This window comes from Pagrus pagrus (genome assembly GCF_965226575.1).
Source record: "Pagrus pagrus genome assembly, chromosome: 24".
Classification (NCBI taxonomy): domain Eukaryota; kingdom Metazoa; phylum Chordata; class Actinopteri; order Spariformes; family Sparidae; genus Pagrus; species Pagrus pagrus.
In genome coordinates, this window is record NC_140206.1 from 6057232 (window position 1) to 6078426 (window position 21195).

Genomic DNA, 21195 nt, shown 5'->3' on the forward strand with positions numbered 1-21195 from the left:
TCCAACAGCAAACCAGCGGGCTCCTGTGTGATGCTTTTACCATCAAGGAACACATCACATTTTCCCAGGAAGAGGACATGCGGATGTTTGGGCCCCCATCTGTCATAACAACTTTTTGCATACTGACCATCTGCTACTGCTATGGGCGCATGTATCATGCAGCGTTCAGGGCGAGCACGGCTCTTAAGTGTAATAACCACCGAGCCAATCGCACCGTTGGGCTCTACTTTTTAATGTTTTTGCTACAGCTGGCGCTGAACATATATTTTGTCATCCTTACAATGACAGGAAAGAGAACAGCATCCTCCTGCAAGACGATCGGTTCTATAGTCACACCAATACTTATAATCATTCCTCCATTCATCAATGCAACTTTCCTTTTAATCCGGAACCCGCAGATTAACCGACTACTCGTTTGTTCACGCCTGTCTACAATCACGACGGAGGTAGAGGTGTTTCAGCAACGTGGGAGTGTTGATGGGATTGAAGACCAAGGTTGAGCTTCGAAGTCAGGTTAATATAGATAACGAGGAGACAACACCTTGTCATCTACCTAACTGCATTTCACCATCTATTTCTAATGAGCGTTAGTGTCAAGACACTGGCTGCTGTTTCCATGGTGTCTTCATGGTCTCCTGACCAAATAGTGCTCCATTAACTACATATGTGTCACTGTTCGTGTGATTTGAAGTACCCGCTCATGTAGCGAAATTTGCATCTACAAATTACTTTCAGTGGAATCGGATGTACAGAAAGGTCCAGCCAGCAGTTTTCTGTAGATACGATCACAATTATGGTAAGATCTTACTTGTATTTAATTTGTGGGTAATATGTAGTTGTTAAGTACTGTGACTGCAAGGTTATTATTTTAACTATATGGTGCATCTACGACACATTCTGCAAAGTTCTCATACCTGCAATTATGTTATGTCTTAACACAACTGACCACACAGAGAAAAAACTATTGTCAATGCTGAGGTGGTCCAATAAGTCAGAAAGACAGACTGTTAACTCTATTATGCACATTTTGTTGTATTTATTGATTGATATCTGTTATTCAGTCTACACTTGTGATTCACAATTATTTTTTGCTTATTTAAAGTTAAATATGACTTTTAATTCAGCAGTTTCTGATGTACACCCTTATTTTGGCATTTGTGCTGTTCGCAATTGTACTGTTTTTTTGTTTTGTCGGTGTTACATGGATTGTAAATTGACACTATTTCAGATATCTAAATGTAGTCATCAAGGTTGAGTTGTGACTTAAATGCAGCATTTCTGATACATGATTAAACATATTTGTTTCATATACTTTATAGTTTGCACGTTTCATTTTTTCAGTCACTACTGATGCAAGATTGACACAGACATCGACGAACAATGAATGAAATGTACATCATGTAAAGGCATGTAGTGTTGCAAATAGCTTACCATGGCATAAACGCTGTTAAACGCAAAGGGGAAAACTAAAGTACCACCAATAAGGAGTAACAAGTGAAAAATAGTGGACAACGAATGAAAAGTTTGTTTAGTTTTTTTGTTGTTGTTGTTAATAAAAGTCACCGGTAAGCTCGGTAGCATCAGAGAATTAAAGATAAACCTTTTTTTTTTTTACTCTTCGAACCAAAGTGTCTCATGCATGTTGCCTTTTGAAGGCAAGAGACGAAGGCAGTTACTGCTTCTGATGTCCTAGACTAAAGGGTAGTCTCAGCAAGACATCAAAATTACATGAAACTACACTGTGTGAAGACACATTAGTTACTTCCTAACACATACAATGCACAATAATTTCACTGCAAAGTGCTTTCAGTAAAAATACAATCCATCATCCTGGCCTCTCAATTATTTTCTCAGAGGGTAACTTTTACCTCTTTTTTTCTACACTTATTTTTCCTTCTATATACTTATAAAGCTGGAAAAGGTTATTGCTTCTTGCTTCTTGAGTCCTGATTCAATTAGACACCAGACCAATCAGCCACAACATTAAAACCACTGGATGTAGTCCATTTATGTGAATTTACGCCCCTTTAAATTGTCGTTGACACAGCGGTGTTGAAGCCAGTGCAGGATTGAGTGAATAAGTGATGTGTTTGAAGAATAATTGGAAGAATTTTTGATCCATGGCTCTCTGATTGTTCGTGGAAGCAGCTTTAAAAGCACAAATATGTAATCAAGATGTGTTTCCGACTAAACCTTGTTGGGTTGTTGGTTTCGGAAAGTCATTTAGCATCTCCATTTTCAATATCGGAGAGATAGCTGGTGATCCGAAAGACTTTACAAACACAAAAAGACCTAAATATATATATGTATATATATATATAGTTTGTTTCAATCAAAAACACCATATTGTAACTTCTTTTGCTTCCAAGAAAGTCTGTTATTCATGACATTTGAAACACCACCCATAGCAAGAACATGCAATGAAGGTAAAAAATATGACTTGACGATACCCACGTGGTGCAACACTGAAGTGACATACTGTATACTATGATCCCACAACCACACCTACATTTACTGAAAATAATTAAGCCCAAATCATTTATAATATCTTGTTTCCTCTTCTCCTACCCTCAAATAGTTTTAAATAGTATACATCCTTGAGGAGCATTTTGCCTCAGTCTCCTTTCTCTTCCTTTACACAGCTGAACCAAACTCAGAGGCTGCTCTTTGCAGAAATGTAGTACCCATCTGTGACCACAGAGAGGCAGTCCTGCAGTGTGCAAGACAGCTGGCCTGACTGCAGGTGTGAGATTAGTCCATGTGTTAATGCGACATCCTCCCGCCTCGTCCGAGCTCTGGTGCAGCTTGCCTGTATCACTGCCAGACTGGAGGATGGAGATAGACACAGCCAGGCCTGTTTCATGTGAGCTTTTCTGATGAAGACTCGGAGGAATTACTGAGCGTTATTTTGACATAATGTGGAATTTACAGGCAAGGTTTCATTAAAAGTCTTGTTAGGTAATACCTATTTTACAAAAGAAAGACTGCTTGAGGGTAAAATTTCTGTTGGAAGATGGAAAAGCCAGATAATCCTTTAGAAATCTATTGTTGAAGGTCTTACTAAACCTACTTGAGTGCAGGTTTCTTTAGTTAATGTACAATGTCTGTACCACCCTCAGCGTAATAAATGCTTGAACTGTCTGAAGCTTGCATCAGTGCAGGTACATGAAAACTGTCATAATCTGAAAGGAATCGTGTGTGTGCACGAACGCCTTTGACTGTGTGTGTGTGTATCCTGTAGGGATCACAGTGCCAGTGCAGCTTCATTAATCTCTCAGCATCATGGGACTTGTCTGAACTCTAAAAGAGGGCTAGAGAGAACAAGCTGGCCCCCCGGGGAGTCACTCCGTTTACCCTCCACACTCTCGGGTCACTCCTCATATCACACACTCTTCAACTTTACAATGTCAAACCCTCCAGTAGGCCTAAAAAAAACACAGAACCGCTGCTGCTGTTCTGCGCAGAACGTGTGTGATGTGCGTATTTGTGTTTGCCTTTTTGTGTTCGCCCGTGCATGAAGAGTAATAGAAGGTGAGAGGGGCGTATTAGATAGTGAGACTTTTAAGCAGTATGTGGGTCATACTGACTGCGTTGCATGATTTTCTCAAGTAGCAAAAGGCAAAACTGTGCCACGACTGTATCATAAATATTTATCTCCCCTCAATAATGCATTGGAAAGCACATATACTGATTACATTACAAAACATACTGCTATAAATATCTCAAGACTCTCACGTTGGGATAAGATTCACACTGTACAGTTACTATAGAGTAAAACAGATTAAAATTAGACCAACTTTAGAGTATCAGGATGATATCGGATGATGTCTTTCAAGGATATTATTTTCCTTAGCAGCTTTGAACGTGATGGCTGACATCTTCAGTCGTGAGCCTATCAAATCTAATCAAATCGTCTGTTTTTAAGCATTGCACTGTGCACCACAGAATCGTCCCGAGTGGATTCACCACAAAAGCTTCTCCCAACAGAGAAGCGGTTTCCCTGTGTGGAAGATGAATGAGAAAATAAACGGCACTCATAATTAAATGAAACCAGGAGGATGTAACACGTTTGGCTTCCACGCTGCTCGGATCCAACAGCTAGTGAAAAGGCACCTCCACGATTCTCACTTGCTGTGTCACGGTGTATCCTGACAACTTTGTTGAATGGAATCATTCACACCGTAGTCGCAAGTGGTTAGAGTGTAAAATCTTGTCAGTTATTTTCCCTGCTTGAGAAAATTTGCCAACATACTGAATGGTATCACTCACACATACGAGATGGGCTGGATGGCGCTGGACTCGACTCGATTTTACTTTGGGACGTTCACTTTTGATTTAGCCTGAGTTTGACCTCACGTGCCAGATGGTTTGTTTCACAGGACCATCTGGCAGGGCGCCGCTACAAACTGTTTGTAAAAGGGCAGGCACGTTCAAAAAATACTCAGCAGGTGATTGGATAAACCTTCTGTTTACCACCGTCCATCACATGCTAACTTCAACCAGTCAGATCAACAGTAGAGCTACCACCAGCGGAGCCCGTTGGTAAATCAAACTCTTACCTTCTCAAGTCGAGAGAAGAGTGAAAACATCTTTTCCATTGGGAAAACCCAAACCCTAGCTTAAGCACGATATCTGTGCGTGCCTACTACACCATGGCTAAAGTTGGGGAAATATTGTGTTTATAGTTAAAGGTCCAGTTTGTAAGACTGTTAATGATTGAGTCTCATTCCGAACTCTTTCGGAAACCCAGGATTTACAGGATCTAAAAGTCGGACACACTAGGTTTCCGACCCCTTATTTTCTGCCTTGCTAGTTAATGGACACATTATTTCCTGCTCTGGTACTGAACATTGGCATTAGACATAAATCATATGTTGCTGAGTTGTCCAAAATGGAAGTATGTCCTGGGGTCCAAATCAATTGGCCTGACGTAGGGTTTTGTCCTAATGCTACATGTCTCGATCTCTGTGTCAAGCTGTCTGGATTCACTATATACAAGTGTGAACTGTGTTCATGCAATGACATGCATTGCCATCTTTACTGATAGTCGTGATCGTTAGTAGGAAGCATCATGGTGCTGCCAGTGTTGGCGTTCTCTCTCCATCGGAGTATCCACAGGCCTATTTAGGATTGGGTCTTTTTTTCAAACTTACTTTATGCGTGTTGAAGTAAGGAAGATATTCTGTGGGTCTCTTTTTTTAGATTGTATTCAAGACCTGTATGTTTCAGATGCTTTCCGACCTTTATGTTTGCCCGGAGTGGTAAAATTTACAGTAAAAGCATAGTGCACCAAAAAGTCATTCTCATCGCCCAGGCTAATATAAAACGCTAAATTGAAAATGCTCTTTGTGTTTGTTCCAATTCCTTTTGGTCTCTAATCCAAGCTCCTACAACCACATGGCACGGCTTTCGTGTCAACTTTGACGCCCCACTGTTGCTACTGCTGAGCTGGCACGAAAATGCTGGTTGACTACTGCTGGTTCGTGTCTCCTCTAATGAGCTTGGTGTAAGATTTAAACCTTGTTTTGCACCCCTGGCTTCTGGCATCGGGAAAAAATACCAGGACAGCCAGTCCGTCTGTGTTAAACCAGACATTAGGCAGATGCCGGCGGCCAACTTTGTCCAAAGGGAGCCAAATACACTTTGACCTTTAATGGGAATAGGGGGAGAAAGTGAGGAAGCAAAATGGTCACTTCCTGAACCTCGCTGCACGCTTCAACATTAAAGCAGTAGTTAAAGGACACGGGGTGAATCATGGTGTGTGTAGCTGTGATGTTACATGGACCTCTAGGATTGAAAATGTTATACATGACTGAGCTGCTGTGCTGTGCTGGCTGGGAAGACCCAACAGTCCTTTTTCACTATAGCTATCATCAGAAACACAAAACTGCTTATCCATATACATGTTTTCATTTGCACAGCAAATGAGAAAATGTTGGCTGTGCTGAACCAGGTGATTTTTTTCCCCGTGCAAGCTCAAGGCAATCCAATTTATCTTGGGTTTTGCTTTTTATGGCGCACAGTGTACACTATGCAGCCATGCAGTGTTCACCTGGCCCTGCCATGTATAATAGCAGTATTCTGTACACTGATGGTGTTGCATTCTTTAAGTCACAAGAAGGTAGCCAAATAACGTATCTAATGGAAACAGTTGCTGTTAAAGCATATTCATCATTTAATTTCCTTTTCTTTCAGCTTTAGATTTGTGCAATAAACAAAGCCTTCTTATGATTAGGGAGGTAAATCTGATATCGAACAGTCGGTCAGAAAGAAACACTACCCTGCGTTGCCAGCTATCTCTCATGACTTTAATCCAAACAGCTGCCAGCACTGGTTGATGTGACTGTGGCTAGCTAGCAAATGTCAGCTAACCACCAGCAAACGGCAGGGGTTGCAATTTGAGTGCGGCTCGGGCCACATTTTTCCGTCTGAATTGGAGTCCAAGAGAGGAGTAACAGGTCTGACCTGAGCTCGACAGGCAATCTGAGTTTTGCATCCGATCCTGTCTTGAGCGCAACGCAGTTAATGTAAGCTGAAGCGCTGAGTTTGTGCCATCTTGTCCCGCAGTTGTTATCATGGTTACAGCCTGTATGTTTACCTTGATTACAGCACGATCAAACCCACCCCGAGCCTAGATATCATCTCTAAGTACTTGTCCACACCTGGCCCACTCCGTCAGTTCGGGTCTGGTATCCGTGCTGTAGTCACAATCATTTGAAACCTAAGTTTTGAGACAATATTAATCCTGCCTGGGATTTATGCCTATGCTTATGACCAAAAATTGTCTTGGATTAAGCCAGTTCACCCTAAAGGCTAATTTGCACTGAGGGTCATGATGCTCCTGTCTGAATTATAATTAGCATTAAATTATAGTGTGACCTAGCCTTCAGAAAAATATGGTTCTTTGAGTATGAGGTCAAGCAATGGCCCTGTTCATCTATGATCTTAGAGTAATAATTGCCAACTAAATGCTTTCGGGGCTTCTTTTTTTTGTCCAACTGGACGGGATATATGAACGGGAGGAGTTATGAAGGGAGGAGGTTCAGGAGCTTTGGGATGAGGCTGAAGCCCGGGTCCCCTGGTGACTGGAGGAGCCTGTGTTTTAATCTTCCGCTCCGTGCTGTGATCAGCAGATGCATCAGAGTGATGATGGCGCGCTGAGTAGAACAAAACTGTGTTTAATGGGCTGGAGGCCCGGCTGCTGTGCAGCGCTGGCACAGAGCAGAGAGGGCAGGTGAGGGGGTTGAGGTGTGTATTGCTTGTTTGAGCGAGGGAATACAATTATTGTATCTGTTTTTATCTGTATGAAGTATTCTAACGCTTTATTTCTCACAGAGAGTGGTATTCAGAAAGAAAAACATTTTACCATGTATGGAGGAGGACTTCGTTTTTGGGTGTTCCTTTAAGCTAATTTGCAATAAGTGGAGACTGGTGAAATCGTCTGCAAACCTCAGCTCTGTGAGGCTGTACTCGTCGTTTTGAGCTACACGCTAACGTCAGCACGCTAACATGCATTGAATGACAATGCTGACATGCTGATGTTGCATGCAAGTATTTGTTAATTAGCAGTTAGTACAGCTGAGGCTAATTGTAAAGTCGTTAGTTTTGAAACACACAGGTGGCGCTCGATGAAAATTCAGGATTTATTATGGGCACCAGGGATGTCTGTACCAAATTTCACAGCAAGCCAATGAATAGTTGTCGGGACATTTCACTACAAACAAAAGGTCAATATCATGGTGGCGCTAGAGGATTAGGATTCGTACTCATGTGACCGCGAGTGTGTCACAAACCGGGGCCACCAATGGCTTTAGGAAAACCCCCAACTGACTGCAGGCCAGTTTCAAAGCCACGATGGATCTTTTGTTGACCTTCATGATCAAGTAACTGTACAATAGCCTGATTCCTCAGCCAAGAGACTGTAATAAAGCTAATGGAGCAAAAGAGAGTGGAGAGAATGGGGGGAGGAGACCAGGAGACAGCGATGCATAGCTTCCCGGTCCAATCTCCTTTGTGAGGCGTATAGACTGCATGCATGTGACGTCTCATCATCCACGTCTGCCTTTTACATGAGCTCTCCCATTTCTCTGTTGCTCTGTTTCTCTCCCACTCTCCCTTCTTTCATGTCTGTATAATCCTCTTTTGTATGACTCGTTCATACTCTCTGCTTTTTAATCGGGATAATTAGGCTTAGACTTCTCCCTTGCCGTTCCTTCCCTTCAGAAGATGGTGGAATACCTAAATAACGCTCGTATTATTGAAGGATGATCATCTAAAAAATATTTAAAGGTTATGTTTTTACGACAGCGGTGAAGGTTAAAGATAAGGCAATGAGGTGGGGGTTTATGGTCCGTGATGCTTTAGACCGTCCGGAAAAAAATCCATTTTAGTGGCAGCGTTACGCTCCACAGAAGGAAATGAGATGAGGATAACTTCTGCCCTGTCTCCTCTCAGCGACCACGCTTTCGTGCAAAAAACATTCAGGTTTTTTACCTTTCTTTCTGAAAAAGACTTTATTCCTACTAAGCTGTTTACATAGCCAATGAAAATTAATATTCCACTAATATTCCTGTTTACATGCAGCCATGCATACTCAGATGAACAAACACAGCCTCTCTCTTTCATTCGTTCAACTACCTTTTTTGAAAAGGTCAGTGTTGCATATCCAAAAATATGTTGATATCCAAGTATTTCATAGTGTTTAAAAGTAGGTGTGTTTCTCCATCTACCCAGAAATGTGCATGCGTCTGGCAGGTACCTAAAAATTGTTCACCTGCGCCACCTCAGCTCCACTGATGCAGATGGTTGTGTGTCTTGACCTCCTTCTTTCTAAAATCAACAATCAGCTCCTTGGTTTTGCTGACGTTGAGCGTTGAACTCTCATCGTTGTTTATAATGCGGCTGATGATGGTGCTGTCGTCTGCATACTTTGCAATAGAGTTCTCCAAGTTTTCCAATCAGCTTCATGGGTAAGATTGTATTTAATGCTGAGCTGAAGTCAACAAACTGTATTCTGATGTAGCTGCTGTTCTCACGGTGTGAAGACTGAGTGGAGGGCAGTGGGTATGGCATCGTCTGTGGATCTGTTGGTACTGAATACCTACTGACAAGGGTCCAGACTGGCGTATCCCACTTGTCTTATTCAGAAAATATAACTTTCTGAATAAGGCCTCACTCTGAACATCCGAATAATGTATAAAATTCAGAATATTGTCGTATTCGGAAAATTAGCGGAATGATAGTGTGCATATAAACGTAGTCATTGTCTCTCCTGTTCCTGACACAGAGACATGAATCATCAGGACTGTAGGTCAGTTGTTGTAGATATGTCCATTATATACTATATTATATACTATATTCCAATTTCTTTCATTAGACATTGATCCACATTTGTGTGAACAGTTTGAACAGCGAAAAAGCTGCTGATTTTCAAAAACGTTTGACTTGTATTCTCAAAAAATTAAATTTACTCATCATATTCGCAAATGTCTCAACTTTGCTATCGATGAAACTTAGTTTTCAGGTGATTTATTTTGAATAATGAGTTGATAATACCAATAAAAAAATATTTAGAATAGTTTTAGTGCAATGAATCGTATGTTTATATCAAAAATTCATTACAGGATGTGAATGTTTGCACACAATCACTTCCCTTCTTGCCTCGTTGCTTCCCTTGTTCTCCTCTCCCCATTCAAAGCCTAAAATTATCTTTTCCCATTTTCCTTTGTCAAGAAAAAAAAAAAAAAAAAAAAAAATCAAACTCAGCACTCAATGAAAGGACTTAAAGATAGACATTTTTTGCAGTGCGGCATTGCCGAACACTTGTGCTGCTCGGCAGCCGCAGTAACAGTTAACAGGATTAGGCATGGCTTACATAAACATCTCCCATGGCAACAGTGCACCGGCGCCAGGCAAAGGCAGGGAGAGGAGCCGTCAACGGAAAACATCATCATCGGTCCGGTCAGCTGAGTGTCAGCTGGCTTTGATGCATGATACTGTGTGCAGAATTTGTCCATCTTAGCAATTTTGGTCACCAAAAAAGAAATCCTGCAAATTGACTCCTTGATATTTGATATTTTAGGGACATTTTGCGCATTTTTGTAAAATTTGTATGTCCCTCCGATGTTTCAAGCCAAGAGACTGCAGCTTGAATGCTCTTTGTATGTTTTTGTAGCTGCTATACAGCCTGTGTGTGTCTGTGTTTGCTTTGTGGCCTGCCAGTGTTGTGACACTTTGGCAGCGATGCCTGAAGTCGTGTCCCGTTGGATATACTAGGCCTTTAGAACGGTTCATTTCCCATAATTCCCTCAGGAGAGACACATTGCTCACTGCCTCTCATGGCTTTGGCTCTGAAGGAGAGTAGAGGTCTCTGCGTCTCTCGCTGCTTTCCTCGAAATGTCTCTGCTAATATCTGGTCGACATTTTCTGTCAACGAAAGAGGTCGGCTTCGCCAGAGCTTTTAAGGGGACGGAGGAGAATTTGGCATTTTCACTTCTTATTTGGACTGCATAGTTCTGTGCTAAATGTGCACCCAGTCTAACAGCGAAACTGACTATTCAGACAGTGGATTGCTTCTAAGAACAGGCATTATGTTTGAAAACGTAAACTTACATACAACAAAGTGGGAGCTGATGCGTTTACACACAAAGACACATATGCACATGTACCCTTGTAGCCGCACAAATGCACATACACACAGTTTCGGCCTTAAGGGAAGGTTGATTGGTCGTCCCATACCAGTACACAACCAATGAATAATAAACATGTTGTCACCCTTGAATGATGCAGTTCATGTCACCTTGTTGTATTAGTGAGTCGTGGCCCTATTTGGTTCAGCCGTCTATTTTTGAAAATGCCAAAATACAGTGATATGGAGAAAAAAATATCACATCCTTGGTCGGGGAAATGCTTAAAAACGACCTATGTTTATGTCTCCGTCACAAGGAACTTGTATGACTGATGATGTGGTGTTGTTATAGTGCTGCAAATTATATGGGCACAATGCAAGTATGTGAATGTAAAGGACATTGACACATGACCCTGGTCAACATACTCAACGTGCACTCATACCAACTTTGGCATCACCACATTTTTTCCCTAATTTTAAACAACTACTTTCAGCCCAGAGTAAAATGTCACCAGTATATGTTGCTGCAAACCACAGATACATTATATTTGTGTGTTTCATACATATCACATTGACCTCTCTACAATCCATATTGTATTACGTTCAGATTAACTGCATATGAGCATGTGACTTTCCCATCAGGGGGAGGATGGGTTGGTGCTGGCGTGACAGGTAGGCCAGATGGCTGCCAAGCCAGAGACCACCGTTCAAGACAATGTTACATACAAAAACACCAGGTAGATGTCAGACATTTAAATGTTACATGCAGCAGCTCTGGCACATAGTGGAACATTACCCAATGACAAACTGGAAAAGGTCTTACTCATTTTCATGGGACCTTTAATATCTTTTCTCCTTCACCACGACCATTTCAGCAACCCTCTTTCCTTCGTAATCTTCTCACTTCATCCACCTTCAGTCTCTGCTGTTAATTTGACCCCCCTCCTTCCTCCTCTCTCTATGTGTTGCTGTCTCTTTCTCTCTGACTGCTTTGCACTGTCCTTTCCCATTTGTCCCTTTCCCTCCTCTCTCTGCCTCTCAGCTGAGATAAGGAGATTTAGAGGGAAGGGAACTGCTCCAGTGCCTGACGAGTGGGAAGTGTTTTGCCTTTGCTCATTTTTTTCTGCCCATTTCCCGAATGTTCTTATTTGCTTAAGAAGCAGGCCGACTCCAGTGTCACTATGTAAATTTAATGTCACTCTTTGTGACAGTTTAGTATTGGCCATCCCCAGTATGCCCTCTTTCTCTCAATATTTCTCAGTCAAGGCTACAGTGTACTTGCTGTCAAAACAAATTCCAGTCCTGTACGTGTGTCCAGACAAAGACGTATTTGAGCAAAACATGAAGCAGCACCTTGGCTTTCAAGTCATCTTTGTGTAGTGTACACAAGCCTGCTGCTTCAGACTTAGAGATATTTACCCAGAAACCCTGACCAGCCGTTATTGTTCTTAAAAACACGTGGTAGGCTGTTTTCTCTTGCAAGAAAGCAATTTTATTTCCCGTAAGTCCAGCCTTCCTGTTCACATTCTCATACCACCATTTCATGTTTAAATCCTTATATATAAATTACTTACAGGTTGGTGTGTTAGAAAATATCAAGCAATCAATTTACTTTTATCATGGTAACAATTATAATTGATAGTAGTTTGTAACTTTTGTAGTTTTTGTAAATATCTGAATACTACAAAGCAGCAGCTAGCATGCACACATTTGTATCTTCAGCTACATTTATAGAGTACGAAGCTGGAATTTTATTTATTCAAAGATATATTGCAGAACCTACAATGTCATGGCCAAAAGTAGGTTGAAGGCTCAAAAAGGAGCCGACTAACGTACCTCCTAAATCTCAGCTAGGCGCTTTAGGCAAGCTGATTGGTTTATTCAACTCCTGTTGGTTGGCAGGTTCAAAATGCAGATGAACTAAAAACATGCACGCTACACCAACACATTCTCAACCAAAGTTGTTACATACCTATGGCGCCTCGCTGACTTCCCAGTGCACGCGTTCCCAGGAAGTCTGCATGCGTTGAGTGTTGACCAATCCCACAATTCGTCCAGTCTGCTTTCTGTGGACTTCCAGAGAGTTAATTTACTTAATAACTCAGGATTCATAGCAGTATGGATGTTGATGTAGTTTTTTTCCAATTGCTGACTGATGAAGCAAAAGGAAACAAGCTTGACACGAGAATGAACACATCACACTGCGTACGACAGAAGTCTGCAAGTCCAGAGGTCGTACATTTGGATTCACCCATAGATGCATAGTCCAGCAGAGTGGTTAGGTTTAAGAAAAGATTGTTAACTAACTAGTTTCATATTGGACCTGAACCCCTGTCACCTTGGTGAAGGTCCTGTTTGCGACCCACCACTCAAACCCAACCTCCAGAGGTCGTGGGACTTCATCGCTCTGTATAATACGTTGGATGGGGCAGTTGCTCTGGTGGTCTCTCATTAACGCCGAGTTTTTCGAGATCCTGAGGAACTTGACAAAACTTGGGTATGTGGTGCCCTGGGAATAAGAGCAGGCTCACTCCAGAAATAGTAAAGAAACAGCCACACAAATTGGTATTTCTGATTAGTGGAGAAATGCCACTGTGCCCTTGAAACAAAAGGTCTGCACTCGTTTAGGTTGTAGTTAGGTATTAGCAAGAACGCTCTTGCCAAGAACACAGGATCGCATTGTTGATTTTCATCTCCAAAGCCCAATAAGTCTACTCCAGATTGGCTTGGACAGATCTTTGCATCTTCCCGCCGCACAGTAATTGCTTGGATTAAAGCGCTTTCTTGTGAACGGCTATAAGTGTGAAGGGATGTGCTGCTCTGCTCTGCCCGCTCTCATACAATCTGAAAAGCATGTTCTGCGATTATCCAGAAGACACTCGGTCTCTACTCTATGTCCTCCCCCTCTGGCTTCATGGTTATTTTCACTCATCTTTATCCCCGGCACTGCAAATTGCTCCTTCCCTGATATCGCATTGCTGAGTCTTGCTTTACGGATGAACTGGATTGCAGTGGACTGTCACTTTGCCTTACAGTACAGCAGATTCTCAGCAGTCAGTGTTCAAATCCAAGGCTGTGATTGGTGATAAATGTGTATAATTAGACTGAGTAAAGGCCCGTAGTCTTCCTATCGATTTCTTGGCTCATTTAGGGAATTAAGGGGTCCGCAAATTCCTAAGCACAGCAGACAGGACTTGGGGATTAAATGGAGAAGGTCCCATCATTCAGGGAGCAAAACTTGCTTTTCCTGCGAGTGCTTACAGTTATTTGTAGGCAATGTTGTGAGATGTGATCACAGACCAGGCAATAAGTGATCTAATTTAACATTTTTGCCGTGTGCCACTCAGAAGAAATCAGTCACAGCTGAATTGCGTCCGTCTGACATTGTTGTTTCCGTCCTACTTATTGTTGCCACCTCTGAAGGGGGGAGCGTGTGATCTGAACATCGTGTTCACCTTGAGATGTCTCCCCTGGCACTGGTGTGTTTGTCGACCACGAGGGGGTCTTTAACCTACATAGGTAGCTACATTAGCGGGGCTAAAAGCACGCCACAAACCCGACTGGAAAACGGCCAAGTCAGCAGCGGGACGTGAGCTACGAGCTGGATGTTCGGACATAAGGAGGGGGTGGATAGCTTCCCCTCAGGCTCTTTCCAAGCTTGTTCCAAATGGAAATAGCCACAGTGCACTATCCTGCTGCTGTGATCCAGGCACACATCCTGCAATGACCAGAAGGAGGACAATGAATTAGATTTTATGAACTTCATGCTGGATTTTCCTTTGATGGACATTGATAGAATTTTTTTAAATTTATTTGCTCTATTGCAGGTTTATGTTCATTTTATTGCTTTGCTTGGGGGCCGGTGAGGTAACTACGGGCAGCTTTGTTGCTAACCAATTATAAGACCGGTAATTTCCTTCACATGCAGCGTGATTTGAAGCAGTGGAAAGTGGTTTGAAAATAATATGAATAAATCGGTGTAAAGAAGCTAAACATACGTTTGTTGTGTTCATCAGCGCAAAAAAAAAAAAAAGCCAAACAAGAATCCACCTTCACCGCTCTGTCGTGGCTGGAGAAGGTGAAGGCTGCAACGTGCGGATGGTTTAAAGGAATGGAGAGGAGAGTCACAGGGTCGATTCTAATTTGGCCTCGGACTGCAGCTGATTGCGACGATAACGGTGCTGTTGAGTTGCATTACGCTGCTGTCGTCTGGCTGATACCTGATTGCAGCTTATCAGGGGCATTTACATCACTGATTACCTTCTGCCTGCTGTGACTGAACCCAGATCAGCTGCCCTTGTCCAGTCTGTAAGACAGAGAACTGACAAAAGACCACATTCTTGATAGTGACAATTAAGTGGATTTGGAAAATGACAAGCGTCGATGCGAAAGACATTACACATAATTAATAGAATAAAACAGAACAATAGTTAAGACAGATAGATTTAAACATTAGTAGACCTCTTGGAGCTGCTCTGAAAGCCTCATTGGTTGAGTTTAATTTTAAGGGTGGAGCCAAAAAATAACATTATTCCTGCTCTTTTAGAAGTAAAAGAACATCATTATGTAATAGAAATATAAGCTTATTCTGGTGCCCTTTGTTCTAACAAAAAAATCATTTCTGACCTTGACCAATGACAAACTGTGCCATTTAAGCAAACGAATGCATAAGTAACGTGTTATAAAGGATAATACTAGTTTCTAACAACTAGTATCTTATATCTGTATGTTTGGCAAGTGTTCCTATTGGTTTTGGTAAGATTGTACTAACTCAGCAGCTCTAAAAAAGAGCAAGAAACATTTGAGTATTGATGAATGAGGCAGATTAAAAAAAAAAAAACCTAGGTTAGCCAAAATCATGTAGAAGAGAAAACCCATGCGAACTACAGCTGCAACGCTTAATCGGCTAATCGATTAGTTGTCAACTGTCATTTTTTTATGGAAAAAAAAGTAAAAATTCTCTTATTCCAGCTTCTTAATTGTGAATATTTTCTGGTTTATTGACTCCTCTATGACAGTAAACAGAATATCTTTGGGTTGTGGACAAAGCAAGACATTTGAAGACGTCATCTTGGACTTCTTCGACATTTTTCAAACTTTTTTTTGACATTTTACAGACCAAACAACTATGATTAATTGACAAAATAATCAACAATTACTCTTACTCTAAGAACGACTAAAGCGACATCCAATGTGTCCTCCGATGTCTTGAAATTTTGCAAAGCGAGTACAAATTGATCACATCGTCGCGAGCGTCCTAAGAGAGTGTAGATGCACTTCTCTGTCAATAGCTTCATCATCACCCCTTCGCTCCTGTCTTTCCTTCTCCCTCGGGGTTGGAAGAAAGGTTGGACGTCGCTGTGTGTGTGTGTGTGCATGTGTGTGTGTGTATATGTGTGTGTGTTGGGGGGGAGGGGAGTAGACATCGCTGGATAACTGAGTTTCCCTTGGCAGCAGGCCCCGGAAGTGTCACCGCTCATAGACCTCCACTCTAAGCGCATCCAAGTGCTTCCCTGTCCCCGCACATAATTTGCTCCCGCTAAAGATGAACCTGTCACCTGGAGGTTTTTCCAGGCGGAGACGGACTCCATACATCCACAGCGTGGAACAGCGGGATCTTAACCTTTACCTGTTCTTTCCTGATCATCCATTGTTTTTCAAGAAATAATAGTAATTATAAAAAAAAGATCAAATTTAGCTTCGGACAGTTGGTTAAAAAAGGGGAATCATTCAAGGATCACTGAAGTGCAATGATCCGGCGTCATTGAGAATTACTGATCAAAGCACCTTCACTTAATAGACTGAATCATTGATCACAGGCCACGGGGGTCACCTCTGTCTCTGCAGTGCTTTCTCTTGGATTAGACGTGATGAAGAGGGACATTTCTGATACAACGAGGTGTCGTCATTATTATGTATTATTATGCATTATGTATGGCACCCTGCACCCGAGAGTCAGGACTGGCATGCCTGCAGTGCAAGGGCACGGGAGGTTGTATTCTGTGTGTGCTGATGTTTCATGTAGTTTTTAGTTTTGGAGTTGGAGATTTGCACATTCGCTGCAAAGAATATTCAACCTGATTCATTTAGTCTTGAAAATAAGTGATTGTTGTCGTTGTTGTTCGACTTTTGGATGGAAGTTCTTAAAACTGAATTTAAAAGGAGGCAAAGGAAGAGAGGAAGACTAGCAAAGAGGGTAAAAACAAAAAAAAACCTGGGTCTTTTTGTTGTGAAGAAGGAGGCTAATACTCCAAAAAGGGCACGGAGGCAGAGAAATAAAACAAAAGAGATGAAATGGAGGTGAGGAGAAAGTGAGAAAGAAGGGAATGTGAGGACGAATGGTGGAGAAATGGAAGGCAGATGAGTCTGCGTGTTAGTGAATGATGAGGTGTGTGATGGGACCTAATCTGCTGTCTGCTCAGTACAGTGCACACTCTGTGCTCTGAATGTGAATGGGATGCCGGTGCAGAAAACTAAACTCTGCACCTCCTTCTGTCTTGTGTTTCCCGTGCAGCTTTGGATACCACGATGTCCAGCTGTCGGTCACAACCGGGATCAGCCAGGCCCGTGTGACTTCACCGCAAGCTTGCAAACTCTGGGGGTGAGCTGCTTTTTTGCTAATTATTTTGATTACGTGATTTTGATTGTTCTTGGATGGGACAGACTTTTTCACAAGTGGAAGGTCACATTTTCAGTCTGTCTGTGAAACTGTCCCTGAGCGCGCCAAAGAGCCCCATCCTGCTCTCTGGTCAGCGCAGTCACCAGGATAAAATGTTGGTGTTTTTCGTTTCTGCAAACCGCCGATAAATTCAATTCTGTACGTGTCATACTGTGCGTATCATATCGACATTTCTACTTGCCATATCACGCTCAGATAACGTGTATATGAGCTCACTTTCATGACAGAAGGAGGAGGGGATGGTGGTGACGTTACAGCTGTTGTCAAGCCAGATACCGCTGTTCGACTGTGTTTCAACATTTGTAAGCGTGACACCACTCGATAACTTTTAACATTTCTAAGCGTGAAACTGCTTGATATTTTAACCATTTCTAAGAGTGAAACCACTGGCTAATTTGATTATTTGTAGGCGTTAAACTAGTGAATATTTTAACATTTGTAAGCATGAAACCACTTAATTTAGCTGTCAGTATAATAAGTAAATGTCCAAGACTGACAAATGATTTAAAGACGTTGGAGACAGCACTGGTTAATTCACCTTTTTCCACTCGACCATGCTGACGTGGTACAAGTACTGTAATAGTAGCAGCTCTCAGATTGTCAAAGATCCCTCAACATTTGTCTGTAATCTCCTTAAACTGGAAACAAAAATGTGTTGATCACTCCTTTGAATCAAGGAGGTGTTTAATAGAAAAGATGCCCCGTTTGTATCAAATATTTATGACAATCTTTGTTGTGAAAAGCTTTACCTCGGATCAGATTTTGTTTGCGTGTGATGAAAAATTCACATAACCTTGCTCTGGGCTAATGAAAACACAGAAGATAAGAGTGAGCAGGTGAGCCTTTAGACCTGAAGAGAGGGTCGTTATAAGTTTGTCGAGGCAAAATTACAACATTAAACGACAATAATGGACAGGATTTAACCTCTTTGAATATTTCAAACAGCACATATTTGGATAGAAGGGGAAATAGCTAACATTTGATAAATATTGATAGACAGTGTTGCCAGAAAACCTCCGGTGCAATGGAGAATCAATCTTAGCCAACAGTGCAAAGTCCCTGTTTTTGTGCACTTGGTGAAAAATGATAGATTCTGATCCCGCTGCGGATGACAGGGGAAAGTCATTGAGGGAGTTTTTTTGGCAGCCTGCACTTTTTCACAGGGTTTCCAGTCAAACGGATAGGCAGCGTGACAGGCCAGTCAATAGAAGTCAGCAGTGATTATGCAAGTTGCTTATGCCTAATGAGAAAGGTCAGCGCATTGCCAAGAGAATGGGACACAAGCCCAGTCTCACACTGAGATGTACAGTACATTCTGTTGTAGAATAATGTGCGCTACAAAAACATACTCCTCGTTCGTCTGCTGAACGCAATATGTCCTCTTTAAACGATATACGACTGATGAAGAAGGACATGGCAGAATATTTGGTCAATAAAATACCTCAGAGCCTAAATATATGTTTTATTTTACTGCAAAATCACATAAAATGCTTCCTCTTTCATATATAAATTGTTTTATATCTCTGTAAAAATGTGCTGTTGCAGAGTAAAGCAGGGAACCAGTTCAGTGTAGAAGAAGCAGGGCCACAGGACATCATCAATAATGTTGACATAAAGGGGAAAAATACACTGTCTGCTTTGCATTTCTGGGCCCATTTGCTTTTTGGTGGCACATTTTTCTTTTTCCTGCAGACAAGTAGCCAAGCATAGATGTCTAGCTTTTTTTTTTTCTACCTAAAGCACCCAGATCTAAAACATTAAAGATATACAGGATGTCAGGTTTTGGTGTAAGGCCCATCAGACCATCAGTCAGCAAGGCGTTCCTTGTACAGAGCTGCCATTTTGCATCAACCTCATATTGACATCATACGTCCTCCACTGTTTTTCCTCCAACATTAGCCTCAGCTGACCAGAATGCAATGCAGCAATTAGACACTTTGCTTTTTGAATAAAGGATCGTCGTTGCATTCAGTAAACGTAGGAATCGCTGTGATACATTCATTCTAATTGCAAGGTACTTATGCTGCGGTCCAGGCAACTCCGGACATGAAAATCTCAACTTCCTACTTGAAAAGTATATAATGTCATTTTGGTCTTAAGCATTTGACATATACGTTAAGATGAGATGCTTCTGAGTAAGGAGCCATACCCCTGGGAGCTAATGATACAGTAGCATCAAGTTAAAAGCATGTGATGAGGGAACAATGTAGCCTTCAGTTAATGATCTTAAAGACAATTACGTCTTGATTTGATCTAAATAACTAATTTCTCCCAATAATTCTCAACCTTTAGGATTTATAGGAATTCATGACTATATCCCCCAACCTTCAGCAAATGGTAGCTAATCATGCAGGAGCATCAAGTCTCTGTTCAAAGATGGTGTCAAATGTGAGTGTCTTCCTTGATCTTTCTCCAGCCGTCTGCTTACTCCGGGTCGATACTGTGACCAGTCGTGGTCTGTTGTTTGCAAACAGCTGATGTCTGCTTCCGGTGCTTATTCAGTCTTTTCCCCGGGGTCCTTTGCTGTTTGACCAATGCTCATCGCAGCTGTTGCAAGGGATGTCATATACCACCGCAGTCATTCCTTCCAGGCAGGTCCTGCCTTTTGGGGGGTCCCACCTTGATATGATAAGGTGACAATGTTGAACGGTTGCGGTAGGTGTTGATTCCTTCTGCCTGTGATACCTTAGTCCTCAACGAAGGTCACACGATGACACCTGAGTAGGTTATATTGGCCGAAGAAGGCTGCTGGATGTGGTCAAGAGTTCTTAGTAAAGGTAGATATGAGTCCCAAAGGTTAAAAGGATTCTTGGGAGGAAGTAGTTACTGCTCTCAATAAATCGAATGCTGCATTTTTACCCTCTTCGTATGCTTCATCCAATACTTCTTGCACTTGTCTAACTTCTGCACTTCCTTTTACTCAGTGCTGCTGTTTAATTAGTCATCAAGGGGGTCGTAACTTGCTTCGAATCATCTCAGTACTTCTTTTAAACTGTATGTCAGCTGATATTACCATTTAAACATATATCACATTGGATTTTGATTGATCTATTGATTAATTTGTTCGTTCATCACAGCTGCTGCAAGCGATGTGATATACCAACGCAGTCGTTCCTGTTTTTTGAGGTGTACCAGCAGAGATCTTAAAGGTCCAATTTGTAAGAGAGATGATTTTTGAGTCTCATCCCAACTTGGGAAACCCAAACATCTGTATCAATATCTTACCAACAGGAGATTTAACATGTGGAATGGTTGTGGTGGGTGTCGACTCCCTTGTGCCTTCAATACCCTGATCATTACATGACCTTAGTCCCCTACTAAGGTCACATGTCGACACCTGAGTAAGTTGGCGAAGAAGGCTTTGTCAAGAGTTCTTGGAATAGAAAGATATGTGTCCCAAAGGATTGGCAACTCTTAAAGATCATGATTGAATTGACTCACAGGGGGAGGATGCCTTGATTAGAAGCATTTCAGTACTTCTTTGTGTTATTATGTGCTATTTAAACCAAAATTGCATTGGATGTTAATGCATGCATTCATTCAGTAGGAGCAACAGCAATGCACAACTGAATATCTGCATTAAACGCATGGTATTTTAATATACTGTATGTTTTATTTTAATTCTCTTCAAACTGCTATACGTGTATGGACAGATGACATGCTTTATTTATACACTGACACATGTACTGACTGCAGATTTCAGTACATATGATAACATGAAGAGTGGCTCTGATGGGAGCAGTTCTCCGTCAATGGGAAGATTTGTATTTCCTTTATTGCCGCCGCATTTCCATACGGCCCAAAAACAATTTGCGTTATGTTCCCCCCAAACACCCTGCCGAAGCCCGCGCCCCCCCTCAGGCTGAGCTAGCTTTGGTTGACAGAACAG